The sequence below is a fragment of the Oncorhynchus gorbuscha genome, linkage group LG12, assembly GCF_021184085.1.
Source record: "Oncorhynchus gorbuscha isolate QuinsamMale2020 ecotype Even-year linkage group LG12, OgorEven_v1.0, whole genome shotgun sequence".
NCBI classification, from domain to species: Eukaryota; Metazoa; Chordata; class Actinopteri; order Salmoniformes; family Salmonidae; genus Oncorhynchus; species Oncorhynchus gorbuscha.
The window spans coordinates 17,053,270-17,069,530 of record NC_060184.1 but is presented as its reverse complement, the minus strand read 5'-3'; the positions used below and the strand labels follow the sequence as shown (position 1 = coordinate 17,069,530).

General features: G+C 45.5%; 1 pseudogene; it reads left to right on the top strand.

Annotated features, from left to right (window-relative positions):
- Positions 1–16,261, top strand: part of LOC123991507 — a 31,174-nt pseudogene that overhangs the window by 4,502 nt on the left and 10,411 nt on the right.

Genomic DNA, 16,261 nt, shown 5'->3' with positions numbered 1-16,261 from the left:
TGAGTGATGAAATGCCACAAATGTAAGTCAGTCAGATATGCAGATGTCTTCAATTATACATTTGAATGACAGCTCATATAGGCCCACTGTTATGACATGCAAATTCATTCATTTGAGAGTGACACCGATCCTAAAATGTAAAGAGAGAACTGGGAGATGACTGACATATATTTTCCGGTCAGTCTACCCATCTCCCCCCGTCTTTCCTTCTCTGTTGCCTTTCATTCCTCCCACGTTCCATACCTTCCAAAACATGGCACCCCAGTGTTCCCGTTTCCATGGTAACAGTTTCCTCTTAGGCTCTTTGTGTCCTGTCAAACCAACAGCCTGCATCTCCAAGGCAACTGGAGAAGAGTCACCAATTGTTCTAGTTTGATTTGGTCTCCGTCCCAAAGTGCATCCTGTTACCTATATAGTGCACTAAAACGGTAATAGGTTGGCATTTGAGACTCAGACTTTGTCTCTGTTTGTTGTGTTTGACTAAAGATAAGACTAAAGTAATTGCACTCCTCTAGCCAGAACAGAGAGCATCTCTAAACTACAGCCAAAACATTCATCCATTTATAGTCCAACATGCTCTGGGATTTGCCTGGGAAACATTGGACAAATGGTCCAATGAATGAAACATAACAAGGACGAATTGTGTCGTGATTCAACCTTGGAATGGATCAACTTCTGGTTATTCATTGCATTGTATAAAACCTGAGAAAATGAAATGACAAACTCATGCCTAAATGTTTACACATCTTTTACATTTGCATTTTAGTCATCTAGCAGATGCTCTTATCCAGAGTTAATTACAGGAGAAATTAGGGGTTAAGTGCCTTCTTCAAGGGCACATATATTTTTCACAGAGTTGGCTCAGGGATTTGAACCAATGACATTTCGGTTACTGGGCCTACCCTCTTAATTGCTAGTCTACCTTTCAAGCTTTCATTCAGACATTTTTTTTCAGTAGAGTATCCAATACTATCCAGATTCCCTAGTCTTTACCAAGGGCATAGTCCGTATATTTCTAAAGGCGTGGGATAGTGAAGTGCAGGTAGAGTGAAAGAATCACGCTACCATGACCCTACCCCAACCTTTCCCTCCACTGTGCCAGATCTCCAATCCAGCCCTCTGACAATTATCTATGCTTTCTTTACAATGCCAACAACAACATTGACCGATAACCTCCTCTAGTCTACAATGGTAGACATTTTTTAAACAGGACTACTTGGAAACTTGCTGCAGCTATTTCCAATCCCAGCATGACGAACTGATAAGATCTGAGTTTCAGTCTAATTCAATTCCAGCGTAGCCGCCTCACAGAGCCAAGGTAGCAGCCATACAGATCTCATATCAGTTCACACTGACCATGCTAAGTGAATAAAAGCATGGTATTTCACTTCATGGCTAATACCATTAAATATTTAATGTAGTGTTATGCCTAGACTATAACCTGAAACCAATTACTCAAACCTGCGCTCAACATGCCTCACTCATTAAACATGGGGATCTTTGATGTCCAATATTGTAACAACCCATAGAAGACTTTAGGGAACGTGAGGTTAAGAGATTTTGATTGGATATTGTTCCCACCAAAATATTAACGGATTACATGGACATGATTCTTCCCAATCCTTTTTCTAATTCAAATCAAATGTTATTGGTCGCACACATATTTAGCAGATGCTTTTGTGGGTGTAGCGAAATGTTGTTTTCCTAGTTCCAACAGTGCAGTAATATCTAACAATACACAACAATACACAAATCTAAAAGGAATTAAGGAATATATAAATATTAGGACAAGCAATGTTGGAGTGGCATTGACTAAAATACAGTAGAATAGAATAAAGTATATCCAGATTAAATGAGTAAAGCAGTATGTAAACAGTGTTCCATTATTAAAGTGGCCAGTGATTCCATGTCTATGTATATAGGGCAGCAGCCTCTCAGGTGCAAGGTTGAGTAACCGGGTAGTAGCCGGCTAGTGATGGCTATTTAACAGTCTGATGGCCTTGAGATAGAAGCTGTTTAGAAGCAATCTCTCGGTCCCAGCTTTGATGCACCTGTAATGACCTCTCCTTCTAGATGATAGCGGGGGAAACGGGCCGTGGCTCGGTTGGTTGATGTTCCTGATGATCTTTTTGGCCTTCCTGTGACATCGTGTGCTGTGGGTGTCCTGGGGGGCAGACAATGTGCGGGTAATTCATGTTTGAGTTTCTGCCTATAGGAAGGGAGGAGCAAAAAGGAGTTGTGATTTGATGGGCGGGGGAGGGCCCTGTAGGCATCCCGGAAGGGGTGTAGCAGTGATCGTGTTTTTCCAGAGCGAGTACTACAGTCAATGTGTTGATAGAACTTCGGTAGAGTTTTCCTCAAATTTGCTTTGTTAAAATCCCCAGCTTCAATAAATGCAGCCTCAGGATATGTGGTTTCCAGTTTACATAAAGTCCAGTGTAGTTCCTTGAGGGACGTCGTGGTATCGGCTTGAGGGGGTATATACACGACTGAGTTATTCTAGGTCAGGTGAACAATAAGACTTGAGTTTCTGTATGTCATCACAATCACACCATGAGTAGTTAATCATGAAACATACACCACCACCTTTCTTCTTCACGGAGCGTTCTTTATTCCTATCTGCGCAATGTACTGAGAACTCAGCTGGCTGTATGGATGGGGACAGTATATCCTGAGAGAGCCATGATTCCGTAAAACAGAGTATGTTACAGTCCCTGATCTCTCTGCAAGGAGGTCCTCGCCCTGAGCTCGTCTATTTTATTGTCCAGAGACTGAACATTAGCGAGTAATATACTCTGAAGCCGTGGATGATGTGCACGCCAACTGAGTCAGACTCCGAATACCTCTTCTCCCAGTGGCGGCGTCTTGGAGCAGCCTCTGGGATAAGTTCAATTGACATGGGGGGTACGAACAAAGGATCCCTATCGGGAAAATTGTCTGCTGCTATAGACCCAGGCTATGAGAAGAGAAGAATGGAGTGTCTGTTCATTTGTAGAAGGAATGTAAAAATAAATATGAAGGCATACCTTTCATTTCATGCTTTTGTCACGGATGCCTGTCGAGGAAAATGCTTGGAAATAGGCCAGTAGATTTCAGTCAGTGGATACGTCCCAAATGGCACCCTATTCCCTATATAGTGCACTAATTTTGACCAGAGCCGTATGGGATGTGTTGAATTGTGCCACAGAACGTTTTCCAGGAAGGCCATTCCTCCTTGGCCCCGGCCCCAGTCTTGTCATCTAATGATTTTAGGTACAGAGGACAGACAGTACAGTAGTGCTAACCAACATCTGTTCATGAACAAAACACTATGCATGGTTTAAGTGACTTTGTTGTTACAAGTTAATCAAATATTTATGTGTGTGTGTGCACATTCCTGTTTATCCTAACAGTTTTATTAGTTGTGAACTTTCCACCCACCCAGATACAGAGACTACACTAAGACCAGCTAATAACTACACCAAGCGTAGCAACTCATATTATTGACCTATTCAACAGCATTTAAGAAATACCTTCAACAGTGTTATCTTGTGATCAAGCCATCAATGTTTTGTGATTATTGGTGCCGTAAAAACGGGTTAGCAATTAGCATGTTTGACATTTCAGTGGAAGTATTACTACTATCAGCTTTTTGATAAGCGGTTTACAAAAATGCGTCCCGTATTATCGGCATACGGTCCCCAGTTATTGACCACCTTACTATTTTGTTCAGTTATAAGATATACAGTGCCTTGCGAAAGTATTCGGCCCCCTTGAACTTTGCGACCTTTTGCCACATTTCAGGCTTCGAACATAAAGATATAAAACTGTATTTTTTTGTGAAGAATCAACAACAAGTGGGACACAATCATGAAGTGGAACGACATTTATTGGATATTTCAAACTTTTTTAACAAATCAAAAACTGAAAAATTGGGCGTGCAAAATTATTCAGCCCCCTTAAGATAATACTTTGTAGCGCCACCTTTTGCTGCGATTACAAATGTAAGTTGCTTGCTTGGGGTATGTCTCTATCAGTTTTGCACATCAAGAGACTGACATTTTTTCCCATTCCTCCTTGCAAAACAGCTCGAGCTCAGTGAGGTTGGATGGAGAGCATTTGTGAACAGCAGTTTTCAGTTCTTTCCACAGATTCTCGATTGGATTCAGGTCTGGACTTTGACTTGGCCATTCTAACACCTGGATATGTTTATTTTTGAACCATTCCATTGTAGATTTTGCTTTATGTTTTGGATCATGGATCATTGTCTTGTTGGAAGACAAATCTCTGTCCCAGTCTCAGGTCTTTTGCAGACTCCATCAGGTTTTCTTCCAGAATGGTCCTGTATTTGGCTCCATCCATCAATTTTAACCATCTTCCCTGTCACCACCATGTTTGACAGTGGGGATGGTGTGTTTAGGGTGATGAGCTGTGTTGTTTTTACGCCAAACATAACGTTTTGCATTGTTGCCAAAAAGTTCAATTTTGGTTTCATCTGACCAGAGCACCTTCTTCCACATGTTTGGTGTGTCTCCCAGGTGGCTTGTGGCAAACTTTAAACAACACTTTTTATGGATATCTTTAAGAAATGGCTTTCTTCTTGCCACTCTTCCATAAAGGCCAGATTTGTGCAATATATGACTGATTGTTGTCCTATGGACAGTGTGTCCCACCTCAGCTGTAGCTCTCTGCAGTTCATCCAGAGTGATCATGGGCCTCTTGGCTGCATCTCTGATCAGTCTTCTCCTTGTATGAGCTGAAAGTTTAGAGGGACGGCCAGGTCTTGGTAGATTTGCAGTGGTCTGATACTCCTTCAATTTCAATATTATCGCTTGCACAGTGCTCCTTGGGATGTTTAAAGCTTGGGAAATCTTTTTGTATCCAAATCCGGCTTTAAACTTCTTCACAACAGTATCTCGGACCTGCCTGGTGTGTTCCTTGTTCTTCATGATGCTCTCCGCGCTTTTAACGGACCTCTGAGACTATCACAGTGCAGGTGCATTTTTACGGAGACTTGATTACACACAGGTGGATTGTATTTATCATCATTAGTCATTTAGGTCAACATTGGATCATTCAGAGATCCTCACTGAACTTCTGGAGAGAGTTTGCTGCACTGAAAGTAAAGGGGCTGAATAATTTTGCATGCCCAATTTTTCAGTTTTTGATTTGTTAAAAAAGTTTGAAATATCCAATAAATGTTGTTCCACTTCATGATTGTGTCCCACTTGTTGTTGATTCTTCACAAAAAAATACAGTTTTATTATTTTCCAGGCCATTTACATGTTGCGCTCGAGGTGATTTAATCCTCCAACCGCTAGAGTGTCCGAAGTCAGGGGGTGTCTGATGTTGGGGGGGATAACGACATGCTTTTCCATTCCTAATGATTTTCATTCCTACCATGTTCCAGCTGCCCGTTCCTGGCGTCCAACCTGACCCCGGCCATCCCGGTGATCGGAGGGGTGCTGTTTGTCTTTGTTCTGGGATGCTGTTCAGAGCCAGCTTCAGTGACCCGGGAGTCCTACCCCGTGCCACCCCCGACGAGGCTGCCGACCTGGAGAGACAGATTGGTAACTATGGAGACCACCTGGTTTTCTAACAGCCTGGTCAAAAGTAGTGCACTATGTAGGGAGTAGGGTGCATTTTGGGACTTTGCTGAGGCAGAACTCTGAGGTGGCTGCTTCTCCTTTGTTTGTGTCCCGCTAATGAGGCAGATAGATTTGTTATCAACGTGAACTTCACCCGACCTCTATTAAATGGCTTGGATCGAGCCAATCACGTGCCGCCCTCTAAACGCCTGTGTGTGCGTGCCAGTGAGATGATAAGGTGTTCAGAGATGACATCAGCTTTGAGAGGTGCTTTGCCCTAAGCACAATGGCATGTTGTCCAAACAACCTGATTTTAAGGGACTCATTTTAGAAAAGATGTCAGCCGTGTCGCAAATGTTTTACCATCTTCCCTTTTAGTGCAATACTTTTGACCAGGACTCATAGACCTCTGGTTTGAGGTAATGCAATATGTAGGGAATAGGGTGCCATTTGGGAACCAACCCTCCTTTATCACTGGTGCAAGACACTTGTTCCCCTTTGTTATGAGACGCCCAATCCAATGCAAACCAAGAAGAATGAGTCAGGGATGTTTAATGAGAGAACCTGTGTTATACAGACCAAACAATCATGTGTTATACAGACCGAACAATCATGTGTTATACAGACCGAACAATCATGTGTTATACAGACCGAACAATCATGTGTTATACAGACCGAACAATCATGTGTTATACAGACCGAACAATCATGTGTTATACAGACCGAACAATCATGTGTTATACAGACCGAACAATCATGTGTTATACAGACCGAACAATCATGTGTTATACAGACCGAACAATCATGTGTTCTACAGACCGAACAATCAATGTATATTTAGAACTGTGTTTTTCCCTGTGAATACAGCATTCCGGAACAGACTTATCAATCACAAAAGAGTCCTTACTGAGAGAATGAGCTAATTTGGGCGTTGCTTGCTCTGCATTTAACTCCAGCTTTCTTATAGCAGGAGAGAAAACGGTTCATGGTTGCGTCCCAAATGGCACCCTATTCCTCATGTAATGCACTACTTTTGACCAATCCCCATAGGGCTCTGGTCAAAAGTAGTTCACTATATAGGAAATGGGGTGCCATTTGGGACATAGCCTATGTCTCCCCACCTCAACGCTGTTGTATACATTTGATGAGGAAGGGTGGAAAGAATTCTGTTATATTTACTCAGTTTGGTTGTTTAGTGTCTGTGGCCAGTCACTATGTGATGCACGTCTAGAAATAACATCTGCACATCCTGTATTAAAGGATCTAGAGGTTCTGGACTGTACAGTCAACTCTACAAACAGGAAATTGGTGCCAATTGTCATCAAAATCGTGCCTACAAACAATACCGATAAACGAGAATTACATTTGATTTATTTATTTTTATACACAATTTTGTGGTATCCAATTGTTAGTAGTTACTGTCTTGTCTCATCGCTACAACTCCCGTACAGGCTCGAGAGAGACAAAAGCCATGCGTCCTCCGAAACACAACTCAACCAAGCCGCACTGCTTCTTAACACAGTGCGCATCCAACCCGGAAGACAGCCGCACCAATGTGTCGGAGGAAACACCATGCACCTGGCGACCTTGGTCAGCGTGCACTGCGCCCGGCCCGCCACAGGAGTCGTTAGTGAACGATGAGACAAGGATATCCCTACCGGCCAAACCCTCCCTAACCCGGACGACGCTAGGCCAATTGTGCGTCACCCCATGGACCTCCCGGTCGCGGCCGGCTGCAACAGAGCCTAGGCTCGAACCCAGAGTCTCTGGTGGCACAGCTAGCACTGCGATGCAGTGCCTTAGACCACTGTGACACCCGGGAGGCCCGAGAATTACATTTTGTTTATTAAACGTTGATGAAAGTAATATTACAGGCCTGCACTGAAAAAGCAGTGAACTTATGGAGAAGTAGTCCTGTTGTCTGTTTCACAACCTAGCCCTTGCAACCTAAATGCCTTCAAACTACTACTTTGTCTTTCCTCTCCCACGCTTCTTCAGTCTCGCTCCTGAATGTTAGCTTTGGAGCAGCTCAATGTGTTTTCAATTCTAAGCTGCTTTATTTGCTGCTTCCCACAACTTGCAGTCCCACAATGCATTCTTTCTGATGTCTGCTGTGCTTCTCTCTCATTGTGTCTTTCTCTCTCTCTCTCCTCCTTTATATATACTTCTCATCATTCCTGCACTGTGTTTCAGCAGAAGTTGTGTTGTTAAATGCATTCACAATCCTCTGTGTATAAGAATGACGTGAATGTGATTGCAAGTGATCTCATTCCCTTTCCGCAATATACTTAATGTAAGCTCTGTTCCCACGCTACTGTCACCGCCACTGTCAATGTCTTGTTTTTCATATGCACAAAGTCGTGGTTAAATATTGAGGCTAAACCTCAATCCAATACCACCACATTGATACTCCGTTGTCGCCTGAAACTTGATAGGTAAATCTGCAATATTTAACTTAACCCGACAAAATTCACATAGAAATATTTGTTATAGATCTGTCACTCTCATTTAAAGCAAGTCTAAGAAACAGTAAATATGTTCTATGTGCACTATTTTTATGCTTCCCATTCTTAAGTTTAGGTTTTGCGTCTTTTACTTTTGGTTTTGTACACCAGCTTCAAACAGCTGAAAATACAATATTTTGGTTATGGAAAAGATATTTCACAGTGGTTTAGATGGTACAATGGTTTTCTACACTATCCTTGCTTGTTTTGTTACATAAACTGAAACTATTAGATTTATAGCAACCAGGAAATGGCGGAGCGATCTTTACCGTTTATGCACTCCATTTATATTAAACAATAAACCAGTGGTACAGTGTGATGAAATGTTAATAAGGAATGATGCAGTGTATGAAAACAATGATCCAAGGCAGTGATGCAGAGTGAGTGATAAGCTGGGCTGCAGGGCCGTCCCTTTGGCCCCCACCCACCAGGAGCCTCACCCCCCCCCCCCCCCTCCCAGACCACACTGAGACTAATAAATAACTTTTTCCTGGATCAATTAGGTGTGCCCCCCCCCCATCTCCAAGCAGGAAGAGCATGCAGTGTGCGTGCGTGTGTGTGATGAGTTCTAGGTCCTGCAGAGCAGATGAATAATGTAATGTCAAGTAAACACTGTGCCACCGTGCCCCAGGTGCCTGCTGCTGTAAATTGCATCAGTGAAGAAGCCAGTAAAATGTGCTGACTGTGAAAGCCTATACTGTTGATGTGATTGCGTGACTTATTTAGTTTATTACAGGGAACAGGGAAATAAAAACAGAGCCAGAGCCCCCTTGGATACAGGAGTTCATATCTGGCTTTTACCAGACTGGCTGTGCTTTTAGAAATAAGATACAGAGGGGCCTCCCGGGTGGCGCAGTGGTCTATGGCACTGCATCGCAGTGCTAGTTGTGCCGCCAGAGACTCTGGGTTCACGCCCAGGCTCTGTCGCGACCGGAAGTCCATGGGGCAACGCACAATTGGCCTAGCGTTGTTCGGGTTAGGGAGGGTTTGGCCGGTAGGGATATCATTGCGTAACTAGCAACTCCTGTGGCGGGCCGGGCGCAATGCGCGCTAACCAGGTCGCCAGGTGCACGGTGTTTCCTCCGACACATTGGTGCAGCTGCCTTCCGGGTTGGAGGCGCGCTGTGTTAAGAAGCAGTGCGGCTTGGTTGGGTTGTGTTTCGGACCAGCGTCGAGTTAGTAACTACAAATAATTGGAATACACGGAATTCGGGGAGAAAAGGGGCTAAAAAATGAAATAAATAATACAGCTCTGATACAGCTCTGTGACTGCTCTAAGATACAGCTCTGAGACTGCTCTAAGATACAGCTCTGTGACTGCTCTAAGACTGCTCTAAGATACAGCTCTGAGACTGCTCTAAGATACCGCTCTGAGACTGCTCTAAGATACAGCTCTGAGACTGCTCTAAGATACAGCTCTGAGATACAGCTCTGAGACTGCTCTAAGATACAGCTCTGAGACTGCTCTAAGATACAGCTCTGAGACTGCTCTAAGATACAGCTCTGAGACTGCTCTAAGATACAGCTCTGTGACTGCTCTAAGACTGCTCTAAGATACAGCTCTGAGACTGCTCTAAGATACAGCTCTGAGACTGCTCTAAGATACAGCTCTGAGACTGCTCTAAGATACAGCTCTGAGACTGCTCTAAGATACAGCTCTGAGACTGCTCTAAGATACAGCTCTGAGACTGCTCTAAGATACAGCTCTAAGATACAGCTCTGAGACTGCTCTAAGATACAGCTCTGAGACTGCTCTAAGATACAGCTCTGAGACTGCTCTAAGATACAGCTCTGAGACTGCTCTAAGATACAGCTCTGAGACTGCTCTAAGATACAGCTCTGAGACTGCTCTAAGATACAGCTCTGAGACTGCTCTAAGATACAGCTCTGAGTCAAGGCTTTCTTCCTGGGAAGGAGAGGCGGACCAAAACGCAGCGTGGTTCATTAAAAAGAAAACTCAAACATGAACAAACTACAAAACAATAAACGTGAAAACTGGTGCATAAAACACAAAGACAGGAAACAATCACCCACAAAATACCCAAAGAATATGGCTGCCTAAATATGGTTCCCAATCAGAGACAACAATAAACACGTGCTTCTGATTGAGAACCAATCTAGGCAACCATAGACTTACCATAGACTACACAACTAAACTGAAGGTCTTGTGTGGTCCTCTTCAGACACCTCTAATGGCCCCATAAATCTACAAAAAACCCTAGACAAGACAAAACACATAAATCACCCATATCACACCCTGGCCTAACCAAAATAATAAAGAAAACAAAGATGACTAAGGCCAGGGCATGACACTCTGAGACTGCACTGGATATCCAACATAGGAAAACAAAGGAATATGCTTCCCTTGTGAACTAAATCTGACTAGGTCTTGTGTGGTCCTCTTCAGACGCCTCTAATGGCCCCAGTGGTCCAGGGTACAGGCCGCCCCCGAGGATCAGAGAAGTGGTCATCAACGGGCAGACGGTCAAGCTTAAGTACTGCTTCACCTGCAAGATCTTCAGGCCCCCACGGTCCTCGCACTGCAGCCTGTGTGACAACTGTGTAGGTGAGTGGAGTAGACCTGGACCTCACTCAGACTCTGTGGAAACATAATAGGAGAAGCTGACTAACCATGGCTGTTCCATATGTATGACGTTTAAACCATCTACTCTCCCCTCTCTTTCCACTTTTTATTTCCTTTTCTATCCGCTACCCTCTTCCCTCTCTCTTCCCCTTTAATTCTCTCTCCCCTCTCTTTCCACTTTTTATTTCCTTTTCTATCCGCTACCCTCTTCCCTCTCTCTTCCCCTTTAATTCTCTCTCCCTCTCTTTCCACTTTTTATTTCCTTTTCTATCCGCTACCCTCTTCCCTCTCTCTTCCCCTTTAATTCTCTCTCCCCTCTCTTTCCACTTTTTATTTCCTTTTCTATCCGCTACCCTCTTCCCTCTCTCTTCCCCTTTAATTCTCTCTCCCCTCTCTTTCCACTTTTTATTTCCTTTTCTATCCGCTACCCTCTTCCCTCTCTCTTCCCCTTTAATTCTCTCTCCCCTCTCTTTCCACTTTTTATTTCCTTTTCTATCCGCTACCCTCTTCCCTCTCTCTTCCCCTTTAATTCTCTCTCCCTCTCTTTCCACTTTTTATTTCCTTTTCTATCCGCTACCCTCTTCCCTCTCTCTTCCCCTTTAATTCTCTCTCCCCTCTCTTTCCACTTTTTATTTCCTTTTCTATCCGCTACCCTCTTCCCTCTCTCTTCCCCTTTAATTCTCTCTCCCCTCTCTTTCCACTTTTTATTTCCTTTTCTATCCGCTACCCTCTTCCCTCTCTCTTCCCCTTTAATTCTCTCTCCTCTCTTCTTTCCACTTTTTATTTCCTTTTCTATCCGCTACCCTCTTCCCTCTCTCTTCCCCTTTAATTCTCTCTCCCCTCTCTTTCCACTTTTTATTTCCTTTTCTATCCGCTACCCTCTTCCCTCTCTCTTCCCCTTTAATTCTCTCTTCCACTCTTTACACTTTTCTGTTTCCCTTTCCTCTCTCCTCTCTTTGTTCCCTTTCTCACTCTCTCCCCTCTTTCTCACTCTCCTCTCTCTCTCCCCTCTTTCTCACTCTCCCCCCTCTTTCTCACTCTCCCTCTCCTCTCTCTCTCCCCTCTTTCTCACTCTCACTCTCCTATCTCTCTCCCCTCTTTCTCACTCTCCCTCTCCTCTCTCTCTCCCCTCTTTCTCCCTCTCCTCTCTATCCCCTCTTTCTCACTCTCCCCCTCTCTCTCTGCAGAGCGTTTTGACCACCACTGTCCCTGGGTGGGGAACTGTGTTGGGAAGAGGAACTACCGTTTCTTCTACCTCTTCATCCTGTCCCTCTCCTTCCTCACCGTCTTCATCTTCGCCTTCGTTATTACACACGTCATCCTGAGTGAGTGACACACAGTGGTGATGCCCTGAGATAAACACAAAACTCAGATTTTCCCCAAACAAGTCTCCTGTACATACTGTTTGTTATCCAGATAATATCAGCAAGATGAGGGAATATATTACCTTGGTATTTCTCTTATAGGTATCAATATTTTTTGCCCTAGACCTCTTTACTTAATTGTCCTATCCTGACACATTCTAGTAGCCTCTAGCCCTGAGCAACACTACCTCCTAGGGAACTTCATCTCTGTAATGGATGAGATGGGCTCTGACATCGATCAGCCACTCCCCTCCCTGCTCCCCAGCGGAGGCTGGCTGTCAACAAAGCTGGTGACATGGCTTCTCTCTCTCTGTGGGGAGACAGAGCATTGTGACACTTTACACCACAGACCAGGGGCCATATATATCAAGCTTCTCAGAGGAGAAGTACTGATCTAGGATCAGCTCCAAATCTTATTTTCAATGACAGCCTGGGAACAGTGGGTTAACTACCTTGTTCAGCGGCAGAACGACAGCTTTTACCCTGTCAGCTCAGGGATTCGATCTTGCAACCTTTCAGTTACTAGTCCAACACTCTAACCACTAGGCTACCTGCCGCCCCAGATGGGAAGAGCTTCTTCTGAACCCTTAACTGGCAGTCATTGTCGCGTCCCAAATGGTACCCTATTGGCTCTGTTCAAAAGTAGTGCACTATATAGGGAATAGGGTGCCATTTGGGAAGCACCCATTCCCTACTGCACCACAGTAGAGGTGTTTTGATCAAGTCTAGAGTTAATGGTGGATTACTTGACTGATTCAGCCTATTGACCCTTCACATCAAGCCCTGAATTAAACCTAGTTTTCTCATCATTGCCTTTGTGTAGGGATGTTTTCAATGTGTTACTGCTGTATAGACCAAGCACAGGGCTAGAGATCTACTTTGCTGCTCCTCTCTGTTCTCCCAGGTGCAGTCAGTCAGTGTGACTAGCATCAGTTACTCTCCCAGGTGCAGTCAGTCAGTCAGTGTGACTAGCATCAGTTACTCTCCCAGGTGCAGTCAGTCAGTCAGTGTGACTAGCATCAGTTACTCTCCCAGGTGCAGTCAGTCAGTCAGTGTGACTAGCATCAGTTACTCTCCCAGGTGCAGTCAGTCAGTCAGTGTGACTAGCATCAGTTACTCTCCCAGGTGCAGTCAGTCAGTCAGTGTGACTAGCATCAGTTACTCTCCCAGGTGCAGTCAGTCAGTCAGTGTGACTAGTATCAGTTACTCTCCCAGGTGCAGTCAGTCAGTCAGTGTGACTAGCATCAGTTACTCTCCCAGGTGCAGTCAGTCAGTCAGTGTGACTAGCATCAGTTACTCTCCCAGGTTCAGTCAGTCAGTGTGACTAGCATCAGTTACTCTCCCAGGTGCAGTCAGTCAGTCAGTGTGACTAGCATCAGTTACTCTCCCAGGTGCAGTCAGTCAGTCAGTGTGACTAGCATCAGTTACTCTCCCAGGTGCAGTCAGTCAGTCAGTGTGACTAGCATCAGTTACTCTCCCAGGTTCAGTCAGTCAGTGTGACTAGTATCAGTTACTCTCCCAGGTGCAGTCAGTCAGTCAGTGTGACTAGCATCAGTTACTCTCCCAGGTGCAGTCAGTCAGTCAGTGTGACTAGCATCAGTTACTCTCCCAGGTGCAGTCAGTCAGTCAGTGTGACTAGCATGTTACTCTCCCAGTGCAGTCAGTCTTTGGCATCAGTTACTCTCCCAGGTGCAGTCAGTCACTAGCATCAGTTACTCTCCCAGGTGCAGTCAGTCAGTCAGTGTGACTAGCATCAGTTACTCTCCCAGGTGCAGTCAGTCAGTCAGTGTGACTAGTATCAGTTACTCTCCCAGGTGCAGTCAGTCAGTCAGTGTGACTAGCATCAGTTACAGGTCAGTCAGTCAGTCTGCATCAGTTACTCTCCCAGGTGCAGTCAGTCAGTCAGTGTGACTAGCATCAGTTACTCTCCCAGGTGCAGTCAGTCAGTCAGTGTGACTAGCATCAGTTACTCTCCCAGGTGCAGTCAGTCAGTCTAGCATCAGTTACTCTCCCAGGTGCAGTCAGTCAGTCAGTGTGACTAGCATCAGTTACTCTCCCAGGTGCAGTCAGTCAGTCAGTGTGACTAGCATCAGTTCTCTCCCAGGTGCAGTCAGTCAGTCAGTGTGACTAGCATCAGTTACTCTCCCAGGTGCAGTCAGTCAGTCAGTGTGACTAGCATCAGTTACTCTCCCAGGTGCAGTCTCAGTGCTCAGTTACTCTCCCAGGTGCAGTCAGTCAGTCAGTGTGACTAGCATCAGTTACTCTCCCAGGTGCAGTCAGTCAGTCAGTGTGACTAGCATCAGTTACTCTCTCAGTCAGTCAGTGTGACTAGCATGTTACTCTCCCAGGTGCAGTCAGTCAGTCAGTGTGACTAGCATCAGTTACTCTCCCAGGTGCAGTCAGTCAGTCAGTGTGACTAGCATCAGTTACTCTCCCAGGTGCAGTCAGTCAGTCAGTGTGACTAGCATCAGTTACTCTCCCAGGTGCAGTCAGTCAGTCAGTGTGACTAGCATCAGTTACTCTCCCAGGTGCAGTCAGTCAGTCAGTGTGACTCTCTCTGCATCAGTTACTCTCCCAGTTCAGTCAGTCTATCAGTTACTCTCCCAGGTGCAGTCAGTCAGTCAGTGTGACTAGCATCAGTTACTCTCCCAGGTGCAGTCAGTCAGTCAGTGTGACTAGCATCAGTTACTCTCCCAGGTGCAGTCAGTCAGTCAGTGTGACTAGCATCAGTTACTCTCCCAGGTTCAGTCAGTCAGTGTGACTAGTATCAGTTACTCTCCCAGGTGCAGTCAGTCAGTCAGTGTGAGTAGCTTCAGGTATGTGAAGTAATGCTGTGTACTGACTAGCTCACCATCATGGTGCTCAGTGAGACTTTGGATGTTCCACTTTTTACCAACAAGCTCTCTGTGCTCTCTCTCTGTGCTCTCTCTGCTCTCTCTCTCTCTCTCTCTCTCTCTCTCTCTCTCTCTCTCTCTCTCTCTGCTCTCTCTCTCTGCTCTCTCTCTGCTCTCTCTCTCTGCTCTCTCTCTCTGCTCTCTCTCTCTCTCTCTCTCTCTCTCTCTCTCTCTCTCTCTCTCTCTCTCTGCTCTCTCTCTGCTCTCTCTCTCTCTCTCTCTGCTCTCTCTCTCTCTCTCTCTCTCTCTCTCTCTCTCTCTCTCTCTCTCTCTCTCTCTGCTCTCTCTGCTCTCTCTCTCTCTGCTCTCTCTCTCTCTCTCTCTCTCTCTCTCTCTCTGCTCTCTCTGCTCTCTCTCTCTGCTCTCTCTGCTCTCTCTCTCTGCTCTCTCTCTCTCTCTCTCTTCTCTCTCTCTCTCTCTCTCTCTCTCTCTCTCTCTGCTCTCTCTCTCTCTCTCTGCTCTCTCTGCTCTCTCTCTCTCTCTCTCTCTGTTTGCTCTCTCTCTCTCTCTCTGCTCTCTCTCTCTGCTCTGCTCTCTCTCTCTCTGTGCTCTCTCTCTCTCTCTCTCTCTCTCTGCTCTCTTTGCTCTCTCTCTCTGCTCTCTCTCTCTCTGTGCTCTCTCTCTCTCTCTGCTCTCTCTCTCTGCTCTCTCTCTCTCTGCTCTCTCTCTCTCTCTCTCTCTCTGCTCTCTCTCTCTCTGCTCTCTCTCTCTCTCTCTGCTCTCTCTCTCTCTGCTCTCTCTCTCTGCTCTCTCTCTCTCTGTCTCTCTCTCTCTCTCTCTCTGTGCTCTCTCTCTCTCTCTGCTCTCTCTCTCTCTGCTCTCTCTCTCTCTCTGCTCTCTCTCTCTGCTCTCTCTCTCTGCTCTCTCTCTCTCTCTCTCTCTGTGCTCTCTCTCTCTCTCTCTCTCTCTCTGCTCTCTCTCTCTCTTTGCTCTCTCTCTCTGCTCTCTCTCTCTGTGCTCTCTCTCTCTCTCTGTGCTCTCTCTCTCTCTCTGCTCTCTCTCTCTCTGCTCTCTCTCTGTTTGCTCTCTCTCTCTGCTCTCTCTCTCTCTGTGCTCTCTCTCTCTGCTCTCTCTCTGCTCTCTCTCTGCTCTCCTCTCTCTGTGCTCTCTCTCTCTCTCTCTCTCTGTGCACTCTCTCTCTGCTCCTCTCTCTGTTTCCTCTCTCTCTGCTCTCTCTCTCTCTCTCTCTCTCTCTCTCTGCTCTCTCTCTGCTCTCTCTCTCTCTGTGCTCTCTCTCTCTCTCTCTCTGTGCTCTCTCTGTCTCTGAATCTCTGTGATACTCTCTCTCTCTCTCTGTTTGACAGATCTGCTCTCTCTCTCTCTCTCTCTCTCTGAATGACAGATGATA